The 24,652-nt window shown below is 44.3% G+C and overlaps 1 protein-coding gene across 5 annotated transcripts in view; it reads left to right on the top strand.

The window, feature by feature from the left end:
- Nucleotides 1-24,652, top strand: part of LOC122548458 (tyrosine-protein kinase Fyn) — a 271,949-nt gene that overhangs the window by 60,124 nt on the left and 187,173 nt on the right. For 4 of the 5 annotated variants that reach the window (XM_043687161.1, XM_043687162.1, XM_043687155.1 and 1 more), the window contains exon 2: nt 8,050-8,279. The exons of the other annotated variant lie outside the window; for it this stretch is intronic. The gene's annotated coding sequence lies outside the window, so the exon portion shown is untranslated. The remainder of the gene's footprint in view (nt 1-8,049; nt 8,280-24,652) is intronic. 5 annotated transcript variants of the gene reach the window in all.

Here is a 24,652-nt window from a genome sequence, read left to right as displayed (position 1 = left end):
TGAACCCGGGTCTCTGGCGCTGTGAGGCAGCAGTGCTAACCACTGTGCCATCGTGCCGCCCATTTGTACGGTTTGCTTTTTATTCTGGTCCCTTTTGTGAGAGGGGAGCAATTTCTGTCGATTTGCTCTCTCCAACCTGCCCGTGATTTTGTAAACCTCAATCAGATCTGCTGTCTGCCTGCTTCCTTGTAAGGAGGACGCTCCCAACTTGCTAGTGTCTCCTCTTTGCTGACATTTCTCATTCTTGTAAATCGTTTCTGCTCTCCCCCGATCTCGACACTTGCTCCAAACCTTATGTCTTCACTGTGTTGTAGAGTCATAGAGTCATGCAACACAGAAAGAGACCCTTCGGTCCATGCCAAACATAATCCCAAGCTGAATTAGTCCCACCTGCGTGCACTTGGTCCATATCCCTCCAAATCTTTCCTGTACATGTAATTGTCTCAGTGTCTTTTAAATGTAATTGCACCCATGTCCACCACTTCCTCAGGAAGTTCATTCCACATGTGAACCACCCTCTTTGTAAAAAAAATTGTCCCTCATTTCTTCTTGTAATCTCTCTCCTTGCACTTTAAAATACGTCCCCTAGCCTTGAAATCCCGCATTTTGGGGAAAAGACCATAAGACATAAGACATAGGAGTGGAAGTAAGGCCATTTGGCCCAGCGACTCCACTTCACCATTTAATCACGGCTGATGGGCATGATAGACACTTACCTTTAAGCCTATCTATACCCCTAATGATTTTATAAACCTCTATAAGATCAACTCTTAACCTGTTACGTTCCAGTGTAAAAATGTCTCAGTCTTTCTTTATAACTCAAACCTTCTGTACCCAGCACGATCCTGATAAATGTCTTCTGAACCCTTTCTAGCTTAACAGTACCCTTCCTGTAGAGGAATTGAGTTCCGGAGTCCTGAGTTCATGTTGCAGTTGTATAAGACTCTGGTGCGGCCGCATCTGGAGTATTGTGTGCAGTTTTGGTCGCCATACTATAGGAAGGATGTGGAGGCACTGGGACGGGTGCAGAGGAGGTTTACCAGGATGTTACCTGGTATGGTAGGAAGATTGTATGAGGAAAGGCTGAGGCACTTGGGTTGTTTTCATTGGAGAAAAGAAGGTTTAGGGGTGACTTGATAGAGGTGTACAAGATGATTAGGGGTTTAGATAGGGTTGACCATGAGAACTTTTTTCCACGTATGGAGTCAGCTATTACGAGGGGGCATAGCTTTAAATTAAGGGGTGGTAGGTATAGGACAGATGTTAGGGGTAGGTTCTTTACTCAGCGAGTCGTGAGTTAATGGAATGCCCTGTCAGTAGCAGTGGTGGACTCTCCCTCTTTATGGGCATTTAAACGGGCATTGGATAGGCATATGGAGGATAGTGGGCTAGTGTAGGTTAGGTGGGCTTGGATCGGCGCAACATCGAGGGCCAAAGGGCCTGTACTGCGCTGTATTTTTCTATGTTCTATGTTCCTATAATAATAATATCCTTCCTATAACAGGGCAACCTGAACTGGGCAGAGAACTCCAGACTCCAGTCACCTTCACATGACCTTCCAACTCCTATACTGAGGAACCTTGATTATCCGAACAACACAGGCGGGGAGTATTTTGTTCGGATAATCAAATGTTTGGATAATCAAATGTCAAATAACACAGTTTAGCCAAGCATCGGGACCTTGCGATCTTGTCTGGATAACCGAAATTCGGATAATGGAATACCAGATAATCAAGGTTCCTCTGTACTCAGAGGATTGAGCTATGTAGGCAAGTGTGCTAAATGCCTTTTTAACCACCTTGTCTACATGTGACATACATTTCAAAGAATTACATACCTGAACCCCTCAGGTTCTGAAAGATATTGGCACAAGGTCAATTGGATCGCTCCTGGCTGACCTTCATCAGATCAGGGAGGGCATAGATTGAAAGCAATTTGTAAACAAAGCAAATGTGAGGTAGGAAAAGCTTTTCTAGTTGGAGTATGGGATACACTGCCTGGAAGTGTGGTGGAACAAGGGTCTATTGAGGCATTCATGAGGGTTTTGGTTGGTTATTTAGTTAAAGTATATTTTCATGAGTATAAGGATAAATCAGGAGATTGGCACTGGGTAATGGTGCTGATTTAACAAACCAGTGCAGGCATGAGGGGTCAAATGGCCTCCTCCTGTACCATCACTTTCTGTGATTCAGTGATGGCACTGCCTCTGAAAAAGCTGAGTGGCTGGAAGGTCATGGGGGAGGGTAGAGCCAGCAGCCATTCAAACAAACTCGCCCCTGTGTTTTAACTATCCTGTTTCACAGAGCTTGACAGAGCTGAAATAACAGATGTACCAAAGGTATTTTCTTTACTGTGTTTCTGATTTGAAAAGAACATAAAGATGGGAGCAGCTGAACTAATGGGCATCGCTGACTCTTAAAATGTGCTTGGGATTTGCTGTATTTCTTGACATTGTGGTTTGGGCTTCAGAAATAACATCTGTAGGAAGCAGCATTTTTCCTGAGCCTGCTTCTTTAATGCTGTAGGGTTCCTCCTTGATCTATATCTTTTATATCCCAGAAGGATCTGATGTGTAATTCTGTTGAGGGATTTTAAAAAGAAAAAAAAAAATATTTTTCATGGCTTTTCGGGTGAAGATGTTCACCTTGTAAAATTAATTTCCTTTTCCTCCCACATCTCCGCAGAGCAGATTTCTTTGGGAGAACTGTGGCTACAGTAGTGAGGTGACTGTAACTGCACGAGTAAGCCCTGGCTCATGGTACAGAGACACAAGTTCAAATCCCACCACGGCAGATGGTGGAATTTGAATTCAATAAATATCTGGAATTAAGGATCGAAAGACTACTATAAATCAATTGCCAATTGTTAGTAAAACCTAACGTCCTTTAGGGAAGAACTCTGCCATCCTTACCTGGTCTGGTGTACATGTGACTCCAGACCCGCAACAACATGGTTGACTCAACTGCCCTCTGGGCAATTAGGGATGAACAATAAATGCTGCCTAGCCAGCGAAGCCCTCATCCTGGTACAGAATAAAGGACGGGTATGTGGCATTTAAATTGGCTAATTGAGTAACGATGGACAGTACTCAAAACCTACCTAGTTTGTTCCTATGTTAAGGAAGGAAATTTACTGTCTTTGCTCAGTCTGGTCAGTGTGACTTGACATTTGCAGAAACGTGGTTGTCCACTTACTGGCCCAGCAAACCAGAGTACACCTATGACACATCCACCCCATCATATCTGTGCTACCTGACTGCATGAACAGCTCAGCCCATCCCACCCTTTCCCCAATGCCACGAGTGAATCCATTTTCATTGCGTTTTTGGGCGGTGCATCCAAGATCCTGATTGCTCCCTGTGCAGAAACATATTTCCTCAGATTATCTTTGGTTCCTTTGCCAATCAGCTTTAATCGCTGTCCTCTAGTCATTGATACAGTACAGAAGAGATCTTGTCTATACTTCTGAAATATACACCAATACCTACTCAAGACCCACTTTCCAGCACAAGGCCCATTCATTGAATGTTATGATACTTCAAGTCCTTATTGAGTTTTTTAATAAAATGTTGAGAGTTTTCCCACCTCACCTACATTCCCAGGCAGTCCATTCAAGCCATTTCTCCCAACCCTTCATGATTTTGAGCAAATCCGTTTTTGAAGGATCAAGACTCCTCCAAAATTGTGAGAACAGCCCCAGCTCCTCCATTCTGGTATCTTCGCAACACTGACTCTAATGGCATTGGTATGCAGTGCAGTGTGGGTACCCAGACTCGGCCACAGAACTCCAGTTCATAATGAGCCGGTGTGTTAGAAAGGCACACCATAATGCCATTGATTCTCTGCCCTCCACCTCCATTCACGATCCTGACTTGGTGAATCTACCACCAACAACGCATTGTTCACACATGCATCTGGGTATCTCTGTGTTTGCAGTTACCCCTCCCTCACAGAGTTTGTGTCCTTCATTTATCGTTGTTATTCCAACCAAATTAGCATTTTCAAGTAGACATCTTGAGGAGGATTACTGGCAATATCCCACAAAAGAATTTTTAAAAAATTATCTGAAGTGTACTACAAAATTGTCATCTTTCTTAATAAAGACCAAAAGATGCTGGAAATCAGAAACAAAACAGAAATTGCTGGAACAGCTCAGTCCTGAGGCAGGATCACCAGCCCTGAAACACGAACTCTGATTTCTCTCCACAGATGCTGCCAGACCTGTTGAGCTTTTCCACCAACTTCTGTTTTTGTGATTTGTTTAGTGGTCATTCTGTTTGAATATTACTCTTTAGAGGGGGAAGCAAATGGGCATTAAACAATCTCTCAAAAATAATCCTTCTTTTCAGCGGGGTAGGTCACTCTGCTCTCCATCTCTGTCCTCAACATCTCTGCAGGTACCACACATTGCACCATCATTCTAAGCCATGATAGTGCAACAAGGAGAAAGCTTCTCCTCCATCTTTATGGTCTGGCACTGATTTGGAACCTGTAGAGAGAGACACATGGCAGTCTGTCTGAGATTGCACCCACATTCAGAGGTAAAACTGTGGGCCTTTCTGCTTCTGCGATCACAATGCATGTTGGTCAATACCAAGTCATTGGGAGCCACATACCTTCCTTTTTGGTGTTTCTAATCTCAGATTTGAACAGGCCAAGTGTCACACAGTTGACCCAACAGCTGCCCAGTGAATGTGTCCAGAGATTAGCTCGGGTTGATCTTCAATCTGTGTTGAGTTTACTGATCTTGGGTTGCTTTTCAATCAGAGGGGCTACAGCTACCCCTTTACTCCCTGTCACTACAATGTCATTGCAAAACACAACTTACTGTACGTTTGAAAATGCAAATCCACATTAGGAAGAAGAATGTTGCTTACTTTCAGGGTAGTAATTAGAATTTCTGTCAAAGCATGGTTGCTTCAAAATTCAAATGGTCTTCTTTTCACATATTAATGCAAAATTAGAGTCAGACTTTTTTTTTATAACCTTCCCTCGGCAAGGAGACCAGAGGTGCACACAATGCTCCAGGCACAGCCTCAGCAGTGTTCTCATGAAGTGAAGCAAGACCTCTACTCCTGTACTCTCATCCTGTTGTGGTAAAGGCCAATGGTCTTCCAAATAGTTTGTTGAACTGGCATGTGAACCTCCAGGGACGCCTTCCCATCCGGACATCAACTGTTTCTAATTTCTTCCCACTAAAGAGAAACTTTGCATCTACATTCCTCCTACCTAAGTGTGTGACCTCACTCTTGCCCAAATTATATTTGATCTGCAGATGGATTCCTCAAACATAGTAATCCAGAAGAAGAAAACCTGGGAGCTCTCAACTTTGACTTCTATGAAGTAGTTTTTGTTTCATTTTTGAGTTATAGAGTGTTAGAATCATAGAGCAGTACAGCACAGAAACAGATTCTTCTTTCCAACCCGTCCATGCTGGGGGGGTCCCATTTGCCAGCACTTGGCCCATATCCTTCTCAACCTTTCCTATTCATGCCCCATCCAGATGCCTTTTAAATGCTGCAATTGTACCAGCTTCCACCACTTCCTCTGGCAGCTCATTCCATACATGTATCACCCTCTGCGTGAAAATAAGTTGCCACTTCAGTCCCTTTTAAATCTTTTCCCTCTCACCTTAAATCTATGCCCTCTCGTTCTGGACTCCCCCACTCCAGGGAAAAGACCTTGTCTATTTACCCTATCTATGCCCCTCATGATTTTATAAACCTCTATAAGGTCACCCCTCAGCCTTTGAGTTGTGCAAGAGGTTCAGAGTTGTCTGGTCATGTGTTTACGTGTATTTATGTGAGACTGTTTTTAAAAAGAAATGTACACTTTGAGGTGACTAGTTGAGGTGACTAGGTCAATGCCTCCGAAAATAAACTGTAGAAGAGAGGAAAAAAAGATGAGTTGTTGTTCAGGAAATCGTTCAGCCTGTTGTTGCTGCACCAGCTCTTCAACTGAGCATCATTACATCGTGCCAATCTCCTGCTTTTTCTCCATTTCATTGCCTCTACCATTTCTATTCAACTATGTCATTCAATACCCTTTTGAATACCTCAATCAAACCTACCTTTACCATGTTTCCAGGCAATGCATTTCATACTTTAATTATTTGCTGTGCGAAAAAGTATTCTCACACATCATACTTGCTGCTTTGGAAATCAGTTTTAAATCTATGCCTTTTCATTCTTGTTTCTTTTCCAAGTGGGAACAGTTTCTCCCTATCTACTCCATCCAACCTGCTTGTGGTTTCCTTCATGAGGTCCTTATGTTCCTGCACCCCCTCTCGAATTGTGCCCCCTATTTTCTGTCGTCCTTCAGTATTCGTCCCAACAAAGTGCAACGCCGCACTCTTCTTCACCCTGAACCACGTCCGCCCTCGATACACCCACTCCACCAACTTGTCAACAACCTTTCGGTCTTTCACACTGACCTCATGGTTTACAATTCTTCCACATTTCATGTTAATCTGCGAGGTTCGAAAACATCCTCTGCACCCAAGATCTAGATCATGAATAAAGATTAGGAAAGGCGAGAGTCTCAATACTGACCCCTGGGGAACTCCAGTGCAAACCTCCCACCTGCTCAAAAAGTATCCTTTAACCATGACTCTCAGTTTCCTATCACTCAGCCAATGTTAAATCCCTATGGCTACTGTCCCTTTTATTTCATGCCGATGACTTTTCTTACAAGACTGTTGTGTGGCATTATATCAAGTGCCTTCTAGAAGTCCACATATACCACATCAAAGATATTACCCTCATCAATTCTTTCTGTTACCATCTCAAAAAATGATAATACTGGCCCGGCCCTTGTCAGTAATTCACAGCGGGAAGAAAATGCTTTCCGAATGAAAGCAGTCCCTTCTCAGTGTTCAGGTGCTTGGATCTTTATTCTTCAGTCAGTTGTGCCTGCCACATTGTTTTGAGCGGTGTTTGCAATATTAATTCTCCCCAAATCCTCAGTTCACTTCTTAACATTTGTGATGCTTGAACAAGAATGGTAATTGCACGCAAATTGCTTTTCATTAATTTTAAGTGCTTTTGGGAGCGAGTAATTTTCATCTTGTTTAACGATTCATCTTCAGCTGCAGTTCAACATGAAAACCACAGATGAGACCAGCAGGAACATGTGTCTGTGCAGACAGTGTTGCTCTCTGCTTTGACATGCTATGCTGACCATTTCCGTGCATTGCTGCTGTGTTAGAATCATGTGACTGTAGGAGACTGTTAACGTGCTAATTGTTATCCGAAGGAAGAGCAAAGATACGGGACGTAATTTGGTCTCCTGGTTCTAGAGCCCCCTCACAAGGAGTATCATAGCTCTGCGTCAATAATGCACATGTGCAGTGCTTGGTGAGGCTTTGCAGTGTTCAAAGTGGTACATAAAATGTTCTAGCAGCTGTCTGATGTGCACTGTGGGGCATCCTGAGGCCAGAAAAGGCACTATGTGAATGCAGTTGTCTTCCTCCTTTTATTGTCTGTTCCAGAAGCATGCTGTCAATTTGGTAAACATGAGGTGCAAGTGAAGGTATTTAATGCCATATTGATTGGATAGAGAATCATAAGGCATGAAGGGAGACTACTCATCCAATGCTCCACATTTTCCCACCTACCCTGAGCCCCCAATGTTTTCTATTCCTCCACCCCTATCTACAGCTTCCCCAGATCACTCTGAGCAATTTCATGGCGTTTTTTAGTCTCACTGCATTAGTATACAGCATGTCATTATCTCTTAGAGATCTGCAGAAAGTGATGCTTTACCTTTCTCCCTCTCTGATAAAGATGTGTAAAATATGTGGAATGTAAGTTTTTTTTAAAAATAGGGGCAGATAGATCTTTTCTGTTTCTAAAGATAATTGCTTTTGAAAGGAAATGGTCAGAAAGTCATTTGGAACAGTGAACGAAAGGCATCATTACCAAGAAAGCATGCAGTTCAGTTAAAGTGCTATCAGTAACTGTGATGATAATTAATGAAGTGTTTATCCTGCTGGGTTTATGACAGACAGGGAAAATAGACTAAGGGCTGTTAATTTTTGTTTTGACTACAGTTCAGAAGAACCAGGAAATCAATCCAGAAGAGAAGATTCCTCTTGGCAAAAGGATCCGGTTTTCCGTTCAACTCTCGCCAGAAGGGCTTTAGTTTGTGAACTCTCCAAGCTGAGGGAACTTGGATATGAGTTTACAAGTGGTCAGAACTTAAAAGTGGTTTAGACCAAGAGCACTGGAAGGGCGTCATCAAACTCTCTCAGCAGTACCCGTAAGAAAACTCGACGGTCAGGTAAAGTAATAAAATTAGAGCTGGGATTGGATCTGTGTAATTGGAGGGGTTCTTGCTGGGATACAGGTTGAAAGTTTGGGCTGAACTGTCCAATTTTGTGTTGATGTTTTTAGGAGTGAGCTTTCTGGCACTCGGTCTGCTACAGTTCGGGAATGACTGCTCTTGTACATTCATCTGCTTTTCACCTCATTCCTTATGCATCCAGTCTCCACAGCATCCTTCCTGCGGAGTCTTGCAGCAGGAGAGATGGACGTGCTGGCTGCTACTGGGCCCTTCTGGTGTTCACGCCTCTGAAGGAGAAAGTGAGGACTGTAGATGCTGGAGATCAGAGTCGAGAGTGTGGTGCTGGAAAAGCACAGCAGGTCAGGCAGCATCTGCAGACCAGGCAAATTGACGTATCGGGCATAAGCTCTTCATCAGGAGAGAGATCTCTGACCTATCACCTTCTCTCCCACTTTCATCTTCCTATCACATTCCCAGCTACCTTTCCGTCAACCCCAACCCCCTCCCACTTATCTCTAAGCACCCCCGGCCCACAATCCTCATTCCTGATGAGGGGCTTTTGCCTGAAACGTCAACTCTCCTGCTCCTCGGATGCTGCCTGACCTGCTGTGCTTTTCCAGCACCACACTCTTCCTGCCTTTGAAGTCAAGTTGTGCCCCACTTCAGACACTGCAGTGCTGAACTGTTATCACACTGGATAGGACCCAGCCATTAGCTTAGAAGAGCTGGTCATCAGCATTATCCTGATGACTGACAACGGAGGCCATGCCTTCGGGCTCAGCTGGCCTGGAGTATAGTAGCCCAAGTCAGTGCCGTAACTGTGGTACAGCAGAACACCCAGCAGTGCAGGAAGAAGGTGAATGACCTTCTGTGCTCGCAAGGCTAAGTACCACCATCTCCCCTCCGCCATCTCTCACACTCCGAGTCAGCACTCACTCTAACTCTGCCACCACGCACACCTCTCATCGAATCTCAAGGATTAAATATCTCACGTGTATCGTGTCCACTAAACAGCTCTCACCCAGCTCACCCTCTGCACTTCCTTCTCACTCACTGGGGGCTCATCACCTGAGACAGAGAGACAGCCTTTTAATCAGGAAGGGAATCGAAGGTTATGGGGGGGAAAATGGAGCAAGCAAGTGGCAAGCTGCAATATACCCTGGGAACTGGATTCTTTTAGTTTCTGGGAAGGAGAATCGGAGGTGGTAATACAGGAGGCAAGGTCGGCAAATACCAAGATGGAAGTACACGGCAATAAAGTAGTCAGAAAAATTGGGAAAACTTTATCACGACGAGATTCTGATTTTGCTTTCTCATTTCATTTTTTCCCAACTGTCTCACCCTTTCAGCTCCAGGGAGTGGAAAATCCTGCCCCTTTGATTTGCTGTTTATCTTGAGGTCTTTCCAAACTGTCATATAATATAACCTTCATTTCTATTGCATTTAAACAAAAATAAACAACTGTCTCACCCTTTCAGCTCCAGGGAGTGGAAAATCCTGCCCCTTTGATTTGCTGTTTATCTTGAGGTCTTTCCAAACTGTCATATTAATATAACCTTCATTTCTATTGCATTTAAACAAAAATAAACTTGTGTTATTTTATTAACGTGCATTTATAGTTTCAGTGACTAACCAGCAAATTAACCAACTGCAAAAGTCAACTTTGTGATCCATCAGGTCAAGTTTCACTCTGGGTCTGACTTGTTCAGTATTATCACTGGGTCATCACATAGAGTCATAGAGTCATACAGCACGGAAAAAGACCCTTTCGCCCAACCAGTCCATACTGAACATAATCCAAACTAAGCTAGTCCCACCTCCCTGCATTTGGCCCATATCCCTCCTTGCCCACTCACGTACTTATCCAAATATCTTTCAAACATTATAACTGTACCCACATCCACCACTTCCTCAGGAAGTTCATTCCACACATGAACCACCCTCTGTGTAAAAAAAAAAGCCTCTCATCTTTTTTTTAAATCTCTCTCCTCTCACCTTTAAAAATGCCCCCGGTCTCGAAATCCCCCATCCTAGGGAAAAGACAACTGCCTGCTGAACTTTTTCTTTGTCAGGTGTTAAAGCTTATTGTTCCTGTTTTTAACTCTCTTCAACATATGCTGTAGTTATTAAACTGAAGTTGTTTGTCTCCTCTGCAAGTCCGTATAAAACTCCCTTTTATGGAAAATTATATTTCTTGGTTCCTGGACATTCAATACCAAATCGCAAACAATGGCATTTGTGCGGCTGATTCTTACGTGCATTCAAAATCTTGTTTCATGAATAAAATTCATATTTGCATTTGTACTCTTAGAAACTGATGCTTCGGTGCAATTCTACACCATTGAATTGAGAAGAGAAGGCTTTAATTGTATGGGGAGATTGAATTGCTTCTGATTTGATGGTTGGACTGTAGAGGTTGATCGTCTGTCATTTCTGACAGGCTGACTTACTGTTGTATTTTGATGCATTGGCCTCAGTCTTGCTTTGAAATTTCACGAATGACTTTCTTCATGGGAATTAATCATCAATTTGGTACAAGTCCTTTGCTATTTTGAAACAAAACTATTAAATATCTTTCTGTAAGTTAGCGGATGATAAGCTGAATGTAGTAAACAAGAAACAGTGATGATTCCCACTTCAGTGGAAGTCAGATTAATCCACGTGAGTTCTCCAGTATTTCATCGTCACTTCAGATGTCGGCTTGCTTTTTTTGTTGTAAGAAATCTGATACAACTTCTGAGCTGGAGAAATAAATGCTTTCTGCAATTCAGGAAAAAAATGAAGAAAGCTTCTGGTTTATTTTGGAGTTTGAAGGCCATGAAACTTCTGTTTCCAGAAGGTATTTGACAGAGTGCCACATTAAAGGTTATTGCAATGAGTAAAAGTTCATGGTATAGTATTGTAATGTATTGGCATGGATAGAAGATTGGCTGGCCAACAGGAAGCAGAGAGAGACGATACAAATCGATCTTTCTCTGGTGAGCAAGATGTAACAAGTGGTGCCGTAGGGATCGGTGGTTAGATCTCAACTGTTTAGAATTTGTATCAACGCCTTAGATGAAAGCATGATTGTTAAATTGGCTGATGACACAACGATAGGTGGAAAGGAGCAAGATGTAACAAGTGGTGCCGTAGGGATCGGTGGTTAGATCTCAACTGTTTAGAATTTGTATCAACGCCTTAGATGAAGGCATGTTGGTAAATTGGCTGATGACACAACGATAGGTGGAAAGTAATTTGCAAAAGAATATGAGGCTACAAAGGAATGTTGACAGGTCAAGTGAGTGACTGCAAATCTGGTGAGTTGAGCAGAATACGGGAAAATGGGAAATTGTCCATTTTGCCAGGAGAAATATTTTAAAAATCTAAATGCCAGGGGTTTGCAGAGCTCTGTGTGCTGCAGAGGGATTGAGGTATTCTAGTTCATGAATTGCAAGCGCTGAGTATGCAGATACATCAAGTAATTAGGAGTGTGAATAGAATGTTCTTATTTATTGTGAGGGGAATTGAATATAAAAGTAGGGAGGTTATTATTCACTTATACCAGGCACTAGTGAAAGCATATTTGGAGTGGTGTGCACAGTATTGGCCACCTTGTATAAGGAAGGATGTAAGTGTGGTCGAAGTAATTCAAAGAAGATTTGCAAAGCTGGTAGCTGTTATAGGGAGGTTGTTTTCCATGAAAAAGTTGGACAGGCTAGGCTTGTATTGCTGGAGTTTGGAACAGTAAGAAGTAACTTGATTGGAGCAAGTAAGTTCTGCGGTAGTTCAGTGGTTAGCGCTACTGCCTCACAGCGCCAGGGACCCAGGTTCAATTCCACCCTTGGGCGACTGCCTGTGTGGAGATTGCACATTCTCCCCATGTCTGTGTGGGATTCCTCCTACAGTCCAGAGATGTGCAGCTTAGGTGAACTGGCCATGCCAAGTTGCTCATAGTGTTCAGGGATGTGTAGGTTAGGTGCATTAGTCAGGGGTAAATGTAGGGGAATGGGTCTGTGTAGGTTACTATTTGGAGCGTTGGTTTGGACTTGTTGGGTCAAATGGCCTGTTTCCACACTGTAGGGGATTCTATGGAAGTAAGATTCTGAGAGATCTTGACAGAGTGAATGTGGAGAGATTGTTTCATCTTATGGGAAGATCTAAAACGAGAGGTTATCCTTTGAAAATAAGGGGTCAGCCATTTAAGATAGAGAGGAGAATAAAATAATTTTCTGACTGAGGCTTGGGGGTCTGTGGAGTTTTCTTTCTCAAAAGGCGGTGGAAGAAGAGCCTGAATATTTTTAAGGCAGAAGTAGTTGGATTCTTGATAAGCAAGGGGATGAAAACTGATCAAGGTTAGGCTGGGATGTGAAGGAATCAAATAGCCATGGTCGTACTGAATGCTGGAACAGCCTTGAGGGGCCAAATGGCTGTTAGCTGCTCCTGACTCATATGAATTAGACTTGTTGAGTTGAGAATTGGTTTGGCCACAAACTTTCTCCATCTGATCAGCGTAACAGAACAGGAAAACAATGTGCAGTGTATGTGGAAGATTTGCTTTCTGCGTATCAATCCTAACATACTTTAGGGAAGGAATCTGCCATTCTTATCTGGTCTGACCTACAAGTGACTCCCGACTCTAAACTGCCCTCTGTATAATTAGGGATGGGCATCAATAATGCTGGCCTGGCCAGCGGTGTCCTCAGCCTGTGAAAGCATCATGGAATCCCTACAGTGTGAAAGCAGGCCATTCAGCCCATACTGACCCTCTGAAGAGCATCTCACCCACTTACCCTACCCCTTCAGCCATGGGAAATGGATGGTTGCTCCACCTAACCTGCATATCTTTGTGAAGAAAGGAATACCACCCAGAGGAAACCCACACAGACATGGTTCAATGTACAAACTCCACCCAGTCACCCAAGGGTGGAATCAAATCCAGGTCTCTGGCGCTGTGAGGCAGCAGTGCTGACCACTGAGCCACCATGTTGCCTGTTGAATAAAGAAAATGTTTGGTGATGAGGCTGAGTTGAGTAGTCTTTCCTTGGGTCAGTCCCTGACCTGCGAACATCATTTCATAATCCATGTACTCTTGACCTGTTGTATGATGGCAGCTGTATCCTTAAAAGTAAATCATTGAATCCTGAACGTAGCTGGCTAATACAGTAAACGGTGGTGCTGGTTATTGACTGAAGGCTTTCCTACTCAGCCATCCGAGGGCACTTTGCCACTCTCACTGGATTCTGCACTAAGCCATTGGTCAATAGATTGAGAAATTTAAATTTACACTTTATTTATAGAATAGGATTCCTACAGTGTGGAAACAGGCCCTTCAGCCCTCCAAGTCCACACCAGCCCTCCAAGCAGTAACCCACCCAGACCCATTCCTTGAACCTATTGCTCTACATTTACCCCTGACTAATGCACCTAATCTACACATCCCTGAATGCTAGGGGCAATTTAGCACGGCCAGTTCACCTAACCTGCACATCTTTGAATTGTGAGGGGAAACCCATGCAGACACTGTGAGAAACTCCACACAGACAACCACCTAAGGCTGGAATCAAACCTGGGTCCCTGGTGCTGTGAGGCAGCAGTGTTAACCACTGAGCCACCGTGCTGTCCCGTTTTGTTTGGGATATAATTATTCTGGTTTATCAACAATGTTTGGCTGTCCTCAACAGCAGGTAGAAAATCCTCCCTCAGTAGTGTTATTAACTGGTCTTCTGTATCCAAGTATAAATCTAATATCAACTTGGTTACCTCAGGAAAAGAATTATCACCACACTGTCACGCAGTAAATCTGGAATTCAGCTGTGGGGTGAAAAGGTTAGATGCAAATTTTGTTCTTTACTGTTTAGAATCAAATAAATGTCATCCACTGCATTTCTGCTGGCACACTGCTTTTGGATGGAAGCCTGAACAAGAACTTTCCTCAGATAGGCCACATCCTGTTGGCTGTCCCGCCACTTATTTTTATTCTCTCATGGACATGGTCATTGCTGGCTGGCCAACATTTATTGCCTGTCCCTATCTGCCCTTAAAGATGGTTGGTGACCTGTCTGTTTGAAATATTGCAGTCCTTGTGCTGCAGATAGACCCACAATGCTGTTAGGGAGGCAGTAACAGTGAAGGAATATGTTTTCAAATCAGGGTGGCAAGTGGTTCGGAGGGGAGCTGGCAAGTGGGGCATTCCCCTGTATCTGATGCCCTTGTCTTTCTAGATGGTGGTGGTCATGGGTTTGGCAGGTGCTGTCCAAGGGTCTTTGTCAAATTTCTGCAGTGCGTATTGTAAATAGTGCACACTTTACAGAATGGTTACAGTATGGAAAAAGGTCATTCAGCCAATGTAACACCTTTATTTAAAAAGGGAAGGAGAGAAAAAGCAGGTAGCTATCTGCAAGTTAGCTTAATATGGGTCATTGGGAAAATGTTAGAGATCACTTTTAAAGGATGTAACAGCAGAGCATTTAGAAACACATGATATAATCAAACGGAGTCAACAACCAGAGTTGCTGTGGGGGCGGCACGGTGGCTCAGTGGTTAGCACTGCTGCCTCACAGCAACAGGGACCCAGGTTCAATTCCAGCCTCGGGTGACTGTCTGTGTGGAGTTTGCACATTCTCCCTGTGTCTGCGTGGGTTTCCTCCCAAAGTCCAAAAATGTGCAGGCCAGGTAATTTGGCCATGTTAAATTGTCTATAGTGTTAGGTGCATCAGTCAGAGGGAAATGGGTCTGGGTGGGTTACTCTTCGGCCCAACAAGTCCACACTGACCCTCCGAAGGGCCTGTTTTCACACTGTAGGGAATCTAATCTAGTCATAATTTCATGAAGGGAGATCACACCTGTCAGATTTGCAAGAATCTTTTGAGGCAATAACAAACAGAATAAGTATGAGAAAGAAGTGGATTGTGTTTATTTGAATTTTCTGAAGGTGTTTGATAAATCACCACACATGAGGCTAATTATTAAGGGAAAAGCCCATGGTGTTGGAAGTAGCATAGATACAGGATTGGCTAACTAATAGAAAACAAAGTTGGGATAAGGGGGCCATTTTCAAGATGGCTGACTATGACTGTGGGCAGCAATTATTTACAATATGTATGAAAGAGTTGGATGAGGAAAGTGAATGTACTATTGCCAAGTTTGTGTTGAATTAGTAACAGGTGAGATGGCAAGAGGTGGGTATGATGTGGAGCCTGCAGAGGGATATAAGCACAGTGAGTGAGAGAGGGCAGAAACTTGGTAGATAGAATATAATGTGGGACAATGTAAGGTTATGTACTTTGGTTGGAAGAGTAGAAAAGGTGAATATTAGGCAAATGAAGATATACTACAGAACACAAATCACAAAAAGCATCCAATTTCAGCAGGTTAAAGGGAAGGTAAGTGGAATTATTGGCCTTTATTTCCAAGGGAAATGTATAGTTTGAACAAAATCTTTATATTCATGACACCAATCAGACCGCAGCTGAAATACTGTGAACATTTTTGGGCCGATTATTAAAGGAAATGTATGCTATCATTGGAGCAGTCCAAGGATAGCTCACAAGGTTGATCCAGGGTATGGAGGGGCTGTCTTATGAGGGACACTGAGTAGGTTGGACCTATCCCATTGGAATTTCGAAGAATGAGAGTTGACCCCATTGAAACTGGGCAGGGTGGATTTGGAAAGGCTGTTTCCCTTGTGAGAGAGTCCAGGACCAGAGAACATAATCTTGGAGGAAGGGGGTCACCCATTTAAGGCAGTCATGAGGAGGAATTTCTTCTCTCAGAGTATAATGAATCTGTGGAATTCTTTACCGCAGAGGGCTGTCGAAGATGCGTCATTAAGTATATTCAAGGCTGAGACAGGTTTTTAATCAGTAAGAGAATCCAAGGTAATGTGGAAAAGGCAGGGACCGCAGATGAGATTGATCAGATCACAGCCACAATCTCACTGAAAGATGGGGCAGACTCAATGGCTTACTTGTGTTCCTATGTCCTGACAGTAACCGGGTCAGTTAGTTTGTGATACGTTAGCTGACACAAGGCAGGATTTCAGCAGGGCCATTTGAAATAAGTCTCACTGTTGTCAGGTCACAGGGAAAGCTGCCAGAATTCCCATTCCCAATTACGGAGCAGCGAACTCTGCCAGAGCGTGCATGGATAAAGTCAGGCTCATCTTTAATGGCTGTAATAGTCAGTTAACCCGCTGGCAGGTGAATGAATGATGGCAGAACTGCTGCAGTGCAACTCACAGCAGCATGTGCCGGATGCTCGGTGGGGGAGGGGAGGGGGAAAGAAATAATGTTTAAATATGAGTTAGCAAAATCAGGAATGTCCAGTCTCAAAGGTGAAGCATCAGTCAGATACACAGTGGTCCCAATTGGTCTTAACATCAATCTGTTAACAATCGGCAATAAATATCATTTACCTTTTCTTTCTCGAAGCATGAGAATTGCTATTACTCTTAACCACTAGTAGGAGGCACAGACTGATCTGAATGGGAAAGCAGGAGAATGCTTTCCTTTCTCCAGAACTGAACGACGTGCTCATTGCAATTGTGGGGAAGTGTGGCTGAGATTCTGATTCAGTGCCTTCATGTCCTGTAGCTGGAGTTGACCATTCATGATGCAGCTGATCCTACCCCTTAGTGTGAATACATGTATATCTTTTAAAATATTCTAAAACATTGCCTCTAAATTGTATCGGTGACAAAGAGCTGATGGAAACATCACACTTAGACCAAATACACCTCAGTCTTCTGCTGTTTGCTTCTTGGGTATGAATTGACGACCTCAAATTGTTCCACCACATGTGACTGTATCAGTTGGCTGACTCATTCGCTGCTCGATTATTGAGTGAAGAACCTGTACTCTTCCACAAGGATGTACTGCTCAGTGTACCCCACGCTGGGGCCAGAAAGATAAAATCAAACACTCGTGCCCCGTATATCATGTTTCACCCACCTGGATGTGGAGACTGTGTGTGTGTGTGTGTGTGGAGGTGGGTGGCGGGGGGGGTGGGGGTGGGGGGAAGGAGGCGTGGGTTCCAGAGGCAGAAGTGCCTTCATTGCAACCACCTGAAAGTAACACCTTTTGCATTGGTTGGTGCTGAAGGCCCGTGGCAGGCATATGTGTATGTGTCCACTGCACAGGTGGAATTTATTAATTGGCAAGATGGGGAGGTTGTAGTGTGATGAGTAGAGAAATGAGGAGCTGTCTTTCGAGCTTATGTTGAGTTTCTATGGAATGGGTAGCAGATCGAATGAAGGAGAGCTCTTTTCTTGGGACAGGAGTCTAGATGGAAAGTCAGTTAGAGATCAGTCTGCAGGGATTAAATGCAAGGCAGCACTAATGGTGAAGGCCATCTGACTTTCAAACTGCCTGCCCACCACTCCGCGAGATCCAGGTCGCTCTGGAATGTAATCTCCTCTGTGTGCCAATCCTGGCTCAATTATATTGTAAATCCCATTTTAAAGAGCTACATGATGGCATGTTTCCCATCAGGCACCATGTTGAGGCCAGGAGCTTTGCCACCATGTTTAATGTACTGACCACACTGGAGTGGAGTGCTCTCAACCTATCCAACCCCACGTGGACATTGCGGAGTTGTTATTGGGACCACTGTGTATCTGACTGATGCTTCACCTTTGAGGCTGGACATTCCTGATTTTGCTAACACACATTTAAACAATATTTTTTTCCCCCCCCACTTCCCCCTCCCTGAGCCTCCGGCACACGCTGCTGTGAGTTGCACTACAGCAGTTCTGCACTACCTCATCGGCGTCATTCACTCGTCTGCCAGCAGGTTAACTGACCGTTACAGCCGTTAAAGATGAGCCTGACCTTATCCGTGCACTTTCTGGTAGAGTTCGCTGCTCCATAATTGGGAATGGGAATTCTGGCAGCTTTCCCTAACCTGATGACAAAGGGGCTAATTTCAAATGACCCTGTTGAAATCCTTCTCTGTGTGTCAGCTAACATTTGCATGTTGATCTTGCCCAGAGAGGGAATGGCTGATTCTAATTCTCTTTAGGCTGTGTGCCTACATTTTAACACACTGTTTGGTCATGGAGGCACTTAAGTGTTGATGTTTTATATTGTTATAAAAGGCAGGAACAACTTCATTTCTCGAATAAGTGACTAGCTAAGCATCTTGTCAATTCTTCCAGCTCCAGACACTCTGGAGCCAATAAACAGTTTTTGGTCTTTAGTTGTCAGCCTTTGTTTCTTTATTCAGTGCATCTGTGTTTTCTGCTTTGCTGTGCAGCGGGTGAATGCAGTGAGGTGTTTAAATCTGCACCAGTGATGTATAAATGCCATTGGATGAAAAGGTGGGGGAGTTGAGGAGGGTGGTGGGAGGAACGATTTGCAAACTGTGTACTTTGTGGGCTTCTCCCCGTGATTAAAATCCATTAAGAGGTGGCACCTCAGAGATGATGTCTCACCCATTTCGACACAAAGGCACTCATCTGTGGTGGTAAATAAGCACCTCTGTAATCAACATAACTTGACATTTGACAACCCGAACAAAGATTGCTTGAGCGTCTTGGTTCCTGCATGTTTTAATATGCAGTCAGATCGACTCCTTGGCTCCCCGCTGACTCAATCATGGAGCCTTTTGTGGTTGCTGCTGTGTACCTCCGCTGCCTGGCTCGATTCTGTGAATTATTTTCCTTTCTGATCGCTCACGGGATGTGAGTCTCGCGGGCAAGGCTGGCAGTTATTGTCCACCTCAGATCCTCCCTGAGAAGAGGGCGGGGAGCTGCCTTCGTGTGCCATTGCAGTCCTTGGGGAGATGGGTACTCGCAGCGCTGCTAAGCTGGGCATGTGAACATTTTAACCCAAATGTGATTTGCAGGTGGTGCTCATTTCAAATATTCACCATAATGAGTTATTGATACATTGACACGCTTGAATATTTTTCCTGGTATGTTTTTGAATTTGTGATTTGTGTAATTAATCATATTTTAAAGTAAATTGAATTTGTTACCTTAGCCTTTGTTTTACATGAGGCAGGTTTTCCATTGTATGGTTTAACCTCACCTCTGCCTCCGCTTGATTGAGTTTCCTTCTGCTTCCTTCAGCAATTTTCCCGTCACTTCCCCAGCTTTGGAGATGCATCTCCCACTGTATCTGGCCAAGCTGTCTCCAACTCTTTAACATTACTCCCTCCTTGCCATTTGTCCGACCTCATTGTTCTGAAAGTGGATTGCCTATGCCTAAGTAAAAATGACAGAATATATTGAGAACAAAAGTGGGGCACAGGCCAGCTCACCCTCTTGATTCCTCTCAATGTCCCCTGATCTTTTTTATCATGGCTGAACACCGCCATCACCGTCCCTGGGTGCATCCTGTCCCACTGGGAGGCAGACTCAGCAGAGCTGGGAGCGCAGTGGGATATAATCAGGAGGGAGCTGCCTTGGGAATCCTCAACATTGACTCTGGACCCCCATGAAACCTCATGGCATCAGATCGACCATGGGAAACCTCCCACTGAGTACCACATAACGACCTCCCTCAGCTCAGTACACCTCCATGTTGAGCCACACTTGGAGGGAGCACTGAGGGTGGCATGGCCTCTGGGGTGGGGGGATTTCAATGTCCACCACCAAGAGTGGCTCGGCAGCAGTAGTACTGATCGAGCTGATTGGGTCCTAAATGCTATAACTGCGTGACTGTGTCTGCAGCAGGTGGTGAGGGAACCATCAAGAGGAAACAACATACTTGATATGTCATCCTTACCAACCCTCCAGCTGCAGATGCATCTGTCCATGACAGTATCAGTAAGAGTGACCACCGCACAGTCCTTGAGTGTCACAAGTCCCACCTTCACACTAAGAATGCCCTCCATCATGTTAAGTGGCATTATCCTCGTGCTAGATGGGACAGATGTCAAACAGATTGAGCAACTCAAGATTGGGCATCCATGAGATACTGGGCCATCAACAGCAGCAGAATTATACTCCAGTGCAATCTGTCACCTCGTAGCTCAGCAGGTTCCCTACTCAACCATTACCATCAAGCCAGGGGATCAACCCTGGTTCAATGGAGCGTGCAGGAGGGCATGCCAGGAGCAGGATCAGGTAGACCTGAAGATAAGGTGTCAACCTGATGAAGCTACCAAACAGGACTACCTCACCTGCCGGATAGCATAAGCAACAGGTGATTGACAGAGCTAAGCGATCCCACAACCAACAGATCGGATTCAAGCTCTGCAGTCCTGCCACATCCAGTCATGACTGCTGGTGGAGAATTAAACAATTCACTGGAGAGGGAGGCTCCACAAATATCCCCAACCTCAATGATGGAAGAGTCCCACATATCAAGATAAAGGCTGAAGCATTTGCAGAAATCTTCAGCCAGATGTGGATGATCCATCTCTGCCTCCTCCAGTGGTCCCCAGCACCACAAAACAGCTGAATTCCAGAGTGGAGGTGAGAGTGACAGACTTTATATCAAGGCTGTATTTGACCGAATGTGACATCAAATATCCCTATTAGAGCTATAGATAATAGGAACTGAGGGGTACGCCCTCTGCTGGTTGGTGTCATACCTGGCACATAGGAAGATGGTTGTGGTTGTTTGAGGTCAGTCATCTGAGCCCCAGGATGTCTCTGCAGGAGTTCCTCAGAGTACTGTCCGAGGCCCAACCATCTTCAAATGCTTCATCAATGACCTTCCCTCCATCATAAGGTCAGAAGTGGGGATGTTCAGCACCATTCGCAACACCTCAGATATTGAAGCAGTCCATCTTCAAATACACTAGGATCTGGACAATATCTATACTTGGGCTGAAATGTGGCAAGTAATATTAGTGCCACACAATGCCAGGCAATAACCATCTCCAGTAAGAGACGATCAAACCACTGCCCCTTGACATTCAATAGTGTTACCATCACTGGATCCCACACTATCAATATTCTGGGCTTAACATTGAACAGAGACTCAACTGATCTCGCTGCATAAACACAGTGATGACTACAAGAGCAGGTCAGAGGCTAGAACACTGCAGTGAATAACTCTCCTCCTAACTTCCCAGAGGCTATCCACCCTATGAGAGATCATAAGGCAGCGCTCTCATTTGAGAGAGATGACAAGTTTAACTTGAGTGTCACCACCCCACCTGAGGCTTCATGGTAACCTCAGGAATTGAACCTGCGCTGTTGCCATCACTCACCAGGCATCCAGCCAACTGAGCTAACCAGGCTCCAAGTTTCTTGAAGGCCTCTGCAGTACAAAATTCCAAAGGCTTACAACCTTCTGAGTAAAAATAATTTCTGCCTTCCGACCATCTTGTTCTTCAAAATAAAGCGAGGAAACAGACCCTTCAGTCCAACCTGACCATGTCATCCAGACATCCCAATCTGAAAATGTGTTGCTGGAAAAGCACAGCAGGTCAGGCAGCATCCAGGGAACAGGAGAATGCCTTCTGACCATCTTGTTCTTCAAAATAAAGCAAGGAAATAGACCCTTCAGTCCAACCTGACCATGTCATCCAGACATCTCAATCTGACATGTTTCAATTTGCCAGCATTTGGCCCATATCCCTCTAAACCCTTCCTATTCATATACCCATCCTGATGCCTTTTAATATTGTAATTGTACCAGCCTCCACCACTTCCTCCGGCAGCTCATTCCATACACACACCATCCTCTGTGTGGAAAAGTTGCCCATCAGGTCCCTTTTAAATCTTTCCCATCTCACCTTAAACTTATACTTCTAATGTTGGACTCTACCACCCTAGGGGAAAGATCTTAACTACTTACGCTATCCATGTCTCTCATTCTTTTATAAACCTCTATAAGATCAGCCCTCAGCTTCCAACACTTCAGGGAGTAAAGCCCTAGCCTATGCAGCCTCTCCCAATTGCTCCAATGCTGGCAATATCCTTGTAAATCTTTTCTGAACACTTTCAAGTTTCATAACATCCTTCCTGTAGAAGGAATTGTACACCGTATTCTAAAAGTGGCCCCACCAATGTCCTGTACAGCTGCAACATGACATCCCAGCTTCTTCAATGTTCTGACTAACGTAGGTAAGCATGCCAAATGCCTTCATCATTACCCTGTCTACTTGTGACTCCACTTTCAATGAACAATGAACCTGTACCTCAAAGTTTCTTGTTTGGCAACACTCCCCAGGGCCCTATCATTAACTATGTAAGTTCTGCCCTGATTTGCCTTCCCAAGATGCACCACCTTGCATTTATCTAGATTAAACACCATCTGCCACTCCTCAGCCCATTGACCCATTTGATCAATGTCCCGTTGTACTCCAAGATAACCTTCGCTACACTACCAATTTTGGTGTCACCTGCAAGCTTACTTACCATATTTCCTATGTTCACATCCAAATCGTTGATATACATGATAAAAAGCAGTAGACCCAGCACTGATCCTTGTGGCACACGACTGGTCACAGGCCTCCAGTCTGAGAAGCATCCCTTCATTACCACCCTCTGTCTCCTACCTTCAAGCCAATTTTGTATCGAATTGGCTAGCTCTCCCAGACCTCATATGATCTAACCTTATAACCAGCCTACTCTGTGGAACCTTGTCAAACGCCTTGCTGAAATCCATGTCGACAATGTCCACCACTCTGTCTTCATCAATCCTCTTTGTCATCTCTTAAAAAGCTCAAGCAAGTTAGTGAGACATGATTCCCCATGCACAAAGCCACGGTGACTATCACTCCTTAGTCCTTGCCTTTCCAAAGTGACTCACAAGTGAATAAGACACATTGATGTCTGAGTGAATTTTGCTCAGCAAAATTCCAAGAAGGCCCCATTGGAGAATTGATGCTTGTGTTCCCTTGTTTTCTGTGGAAGTTGGGAATGTTGCCTGGAGCCAGGAGCTGAGCTGCAGCTTGGTGATGGTCTCCCACCCCAGAACAAACTTCCTGATGGGTCAGTCAAGAAAGATTTGATGATTTGGCAGAAGTTTAGAGGCATAGAGTTGTACAGCATGAAAGCAGACGCATCAGTCCATCTCATCCATGCTGTCCAAGTGTAGTCCAGGTAGCTGTGGGAGTCCCCACAGAACAAACTTCCTGATGGGTCAGTCAAGAAAGATTTGATGATTTAGCAGAAGTTTAGAGGCATAGAGTACAGCATGAAAGCAGACGCATCAGTCCATCTCATCCATGCTGTCCAAATTTCCCCAAACTAAACTAGCCCCATTCGCCTGTGTTTGGCCATATCACTCGAAACCTTTCCTATTCATGTACCTGTCCAAATGCTTTTTAAATGTTCTAACTGTACCTGTATTTACCACTTCCTCTGGCAGTTCATTCTACATACTCTGTGTGAAGAGGGTGCCTCAGGTCCCTTTTACATCTTTCTCCTCTCACTTTAAACCTGTACCGTCTAGTTGTGAACTCCCCTACCCTGGAGAAAGCCCCTTGTGTTTCACCTTATCTACCCCCCTCATGGTTTTATAAACCCATTTGTTTTGTGGTTGATTATTTCTTTCCCTCGTCATAATCATTCGTTGTCAAAGTCAATGGGACTAGGCACACGTTATTGCGCTGACAGTGTGTGAGTGGGATTATTACTTTGAGAGCTTTTATTGCAAATATGCTGAGAAGCTGATTTATGGAAATCTTTGCTGTGATCCTCGTTTTACTGGTCTGGTATAATTGCATCAATGTCTGACTTGTAATAGCTGTATTTCATGCAGAGTTTGCATTGCTGACTATTCATCTTGAAGATAGTTATCAAAATAATGCAGCAAATCACGCAGCAGAGGAAGTGACCATGCTGCCCACACTGCCTGTGCTAGCTCATTGAAAGAGTTGTCTACTTAGACCCACTCAGCTGCTCTTTCCCCCTTAGCCCAATAAATGCCCATTTTTCTGGTATCTATCCAGTTTCCTTTTGAAAGCAGCTGCTGAATCTGCTTCCGCCAGCCATTCCGACAGTGCATTCCAAATAATCGCAACTTGTTGAGTTTTTTTGTTGAAGAGATGATGACTGGATGTTTGAAATTGGGGGCATTTTTACTTGGATTCTTCAGTGAAACTGTCTCCCTCACAAAGACGAAGCCTCCACCTACACTCTACTTTACATTTTCATACAGTGCAGGCTATCAATTTGTGGGAAACATTCAAAATGTGATCTTTTATTGGCATCATTTTTCTTTTTAACCAAGGTGGGATTGGTATATGTGTACTTTGGGGCCTAGGAGAAAGTGAGGACTGCAGGTGCTGGGGATCAGAGCTTAAAAATGTGTTGCTGGAAAAGCGCAGCAGGTCAGGCAGCATCCAAGGAGCAGGAGAATCGACGTTTCGGGCATAAGCCCTTCTTCAGGAATGAGGAGGGTGTGCCAAGCAGGCTAAGATAAAAGGTAGGGAGGAGAGACTTGGGGGAGGGGCGTTGGGAATGTGATAGGTGGAAGGAGGTTAAG

Source organism: Chiloscyllium plagiosum, chromosome 3 (genome assembly GCF_004010195.1).
Source record: "Chiloscyllium plagiosum isolate BGI_BamShark_2017 chromosome 3, ASM401019v2, whole genome shotgun sequence".
Taxonomy (NCBI): domain Eukaryota; kingdom Metazoa; phylum Chordata; class Chondrichthyes; order Orectolobiformes; family Hemiscylliidae; genus Chiloscyllium; species Chiloscyllium plagiosum.
The sequence above is the reverse complement of the archived record's forward strand: the minus strand, read 5'-3'. Positions and strand labels throughout refer to the sequence as shown.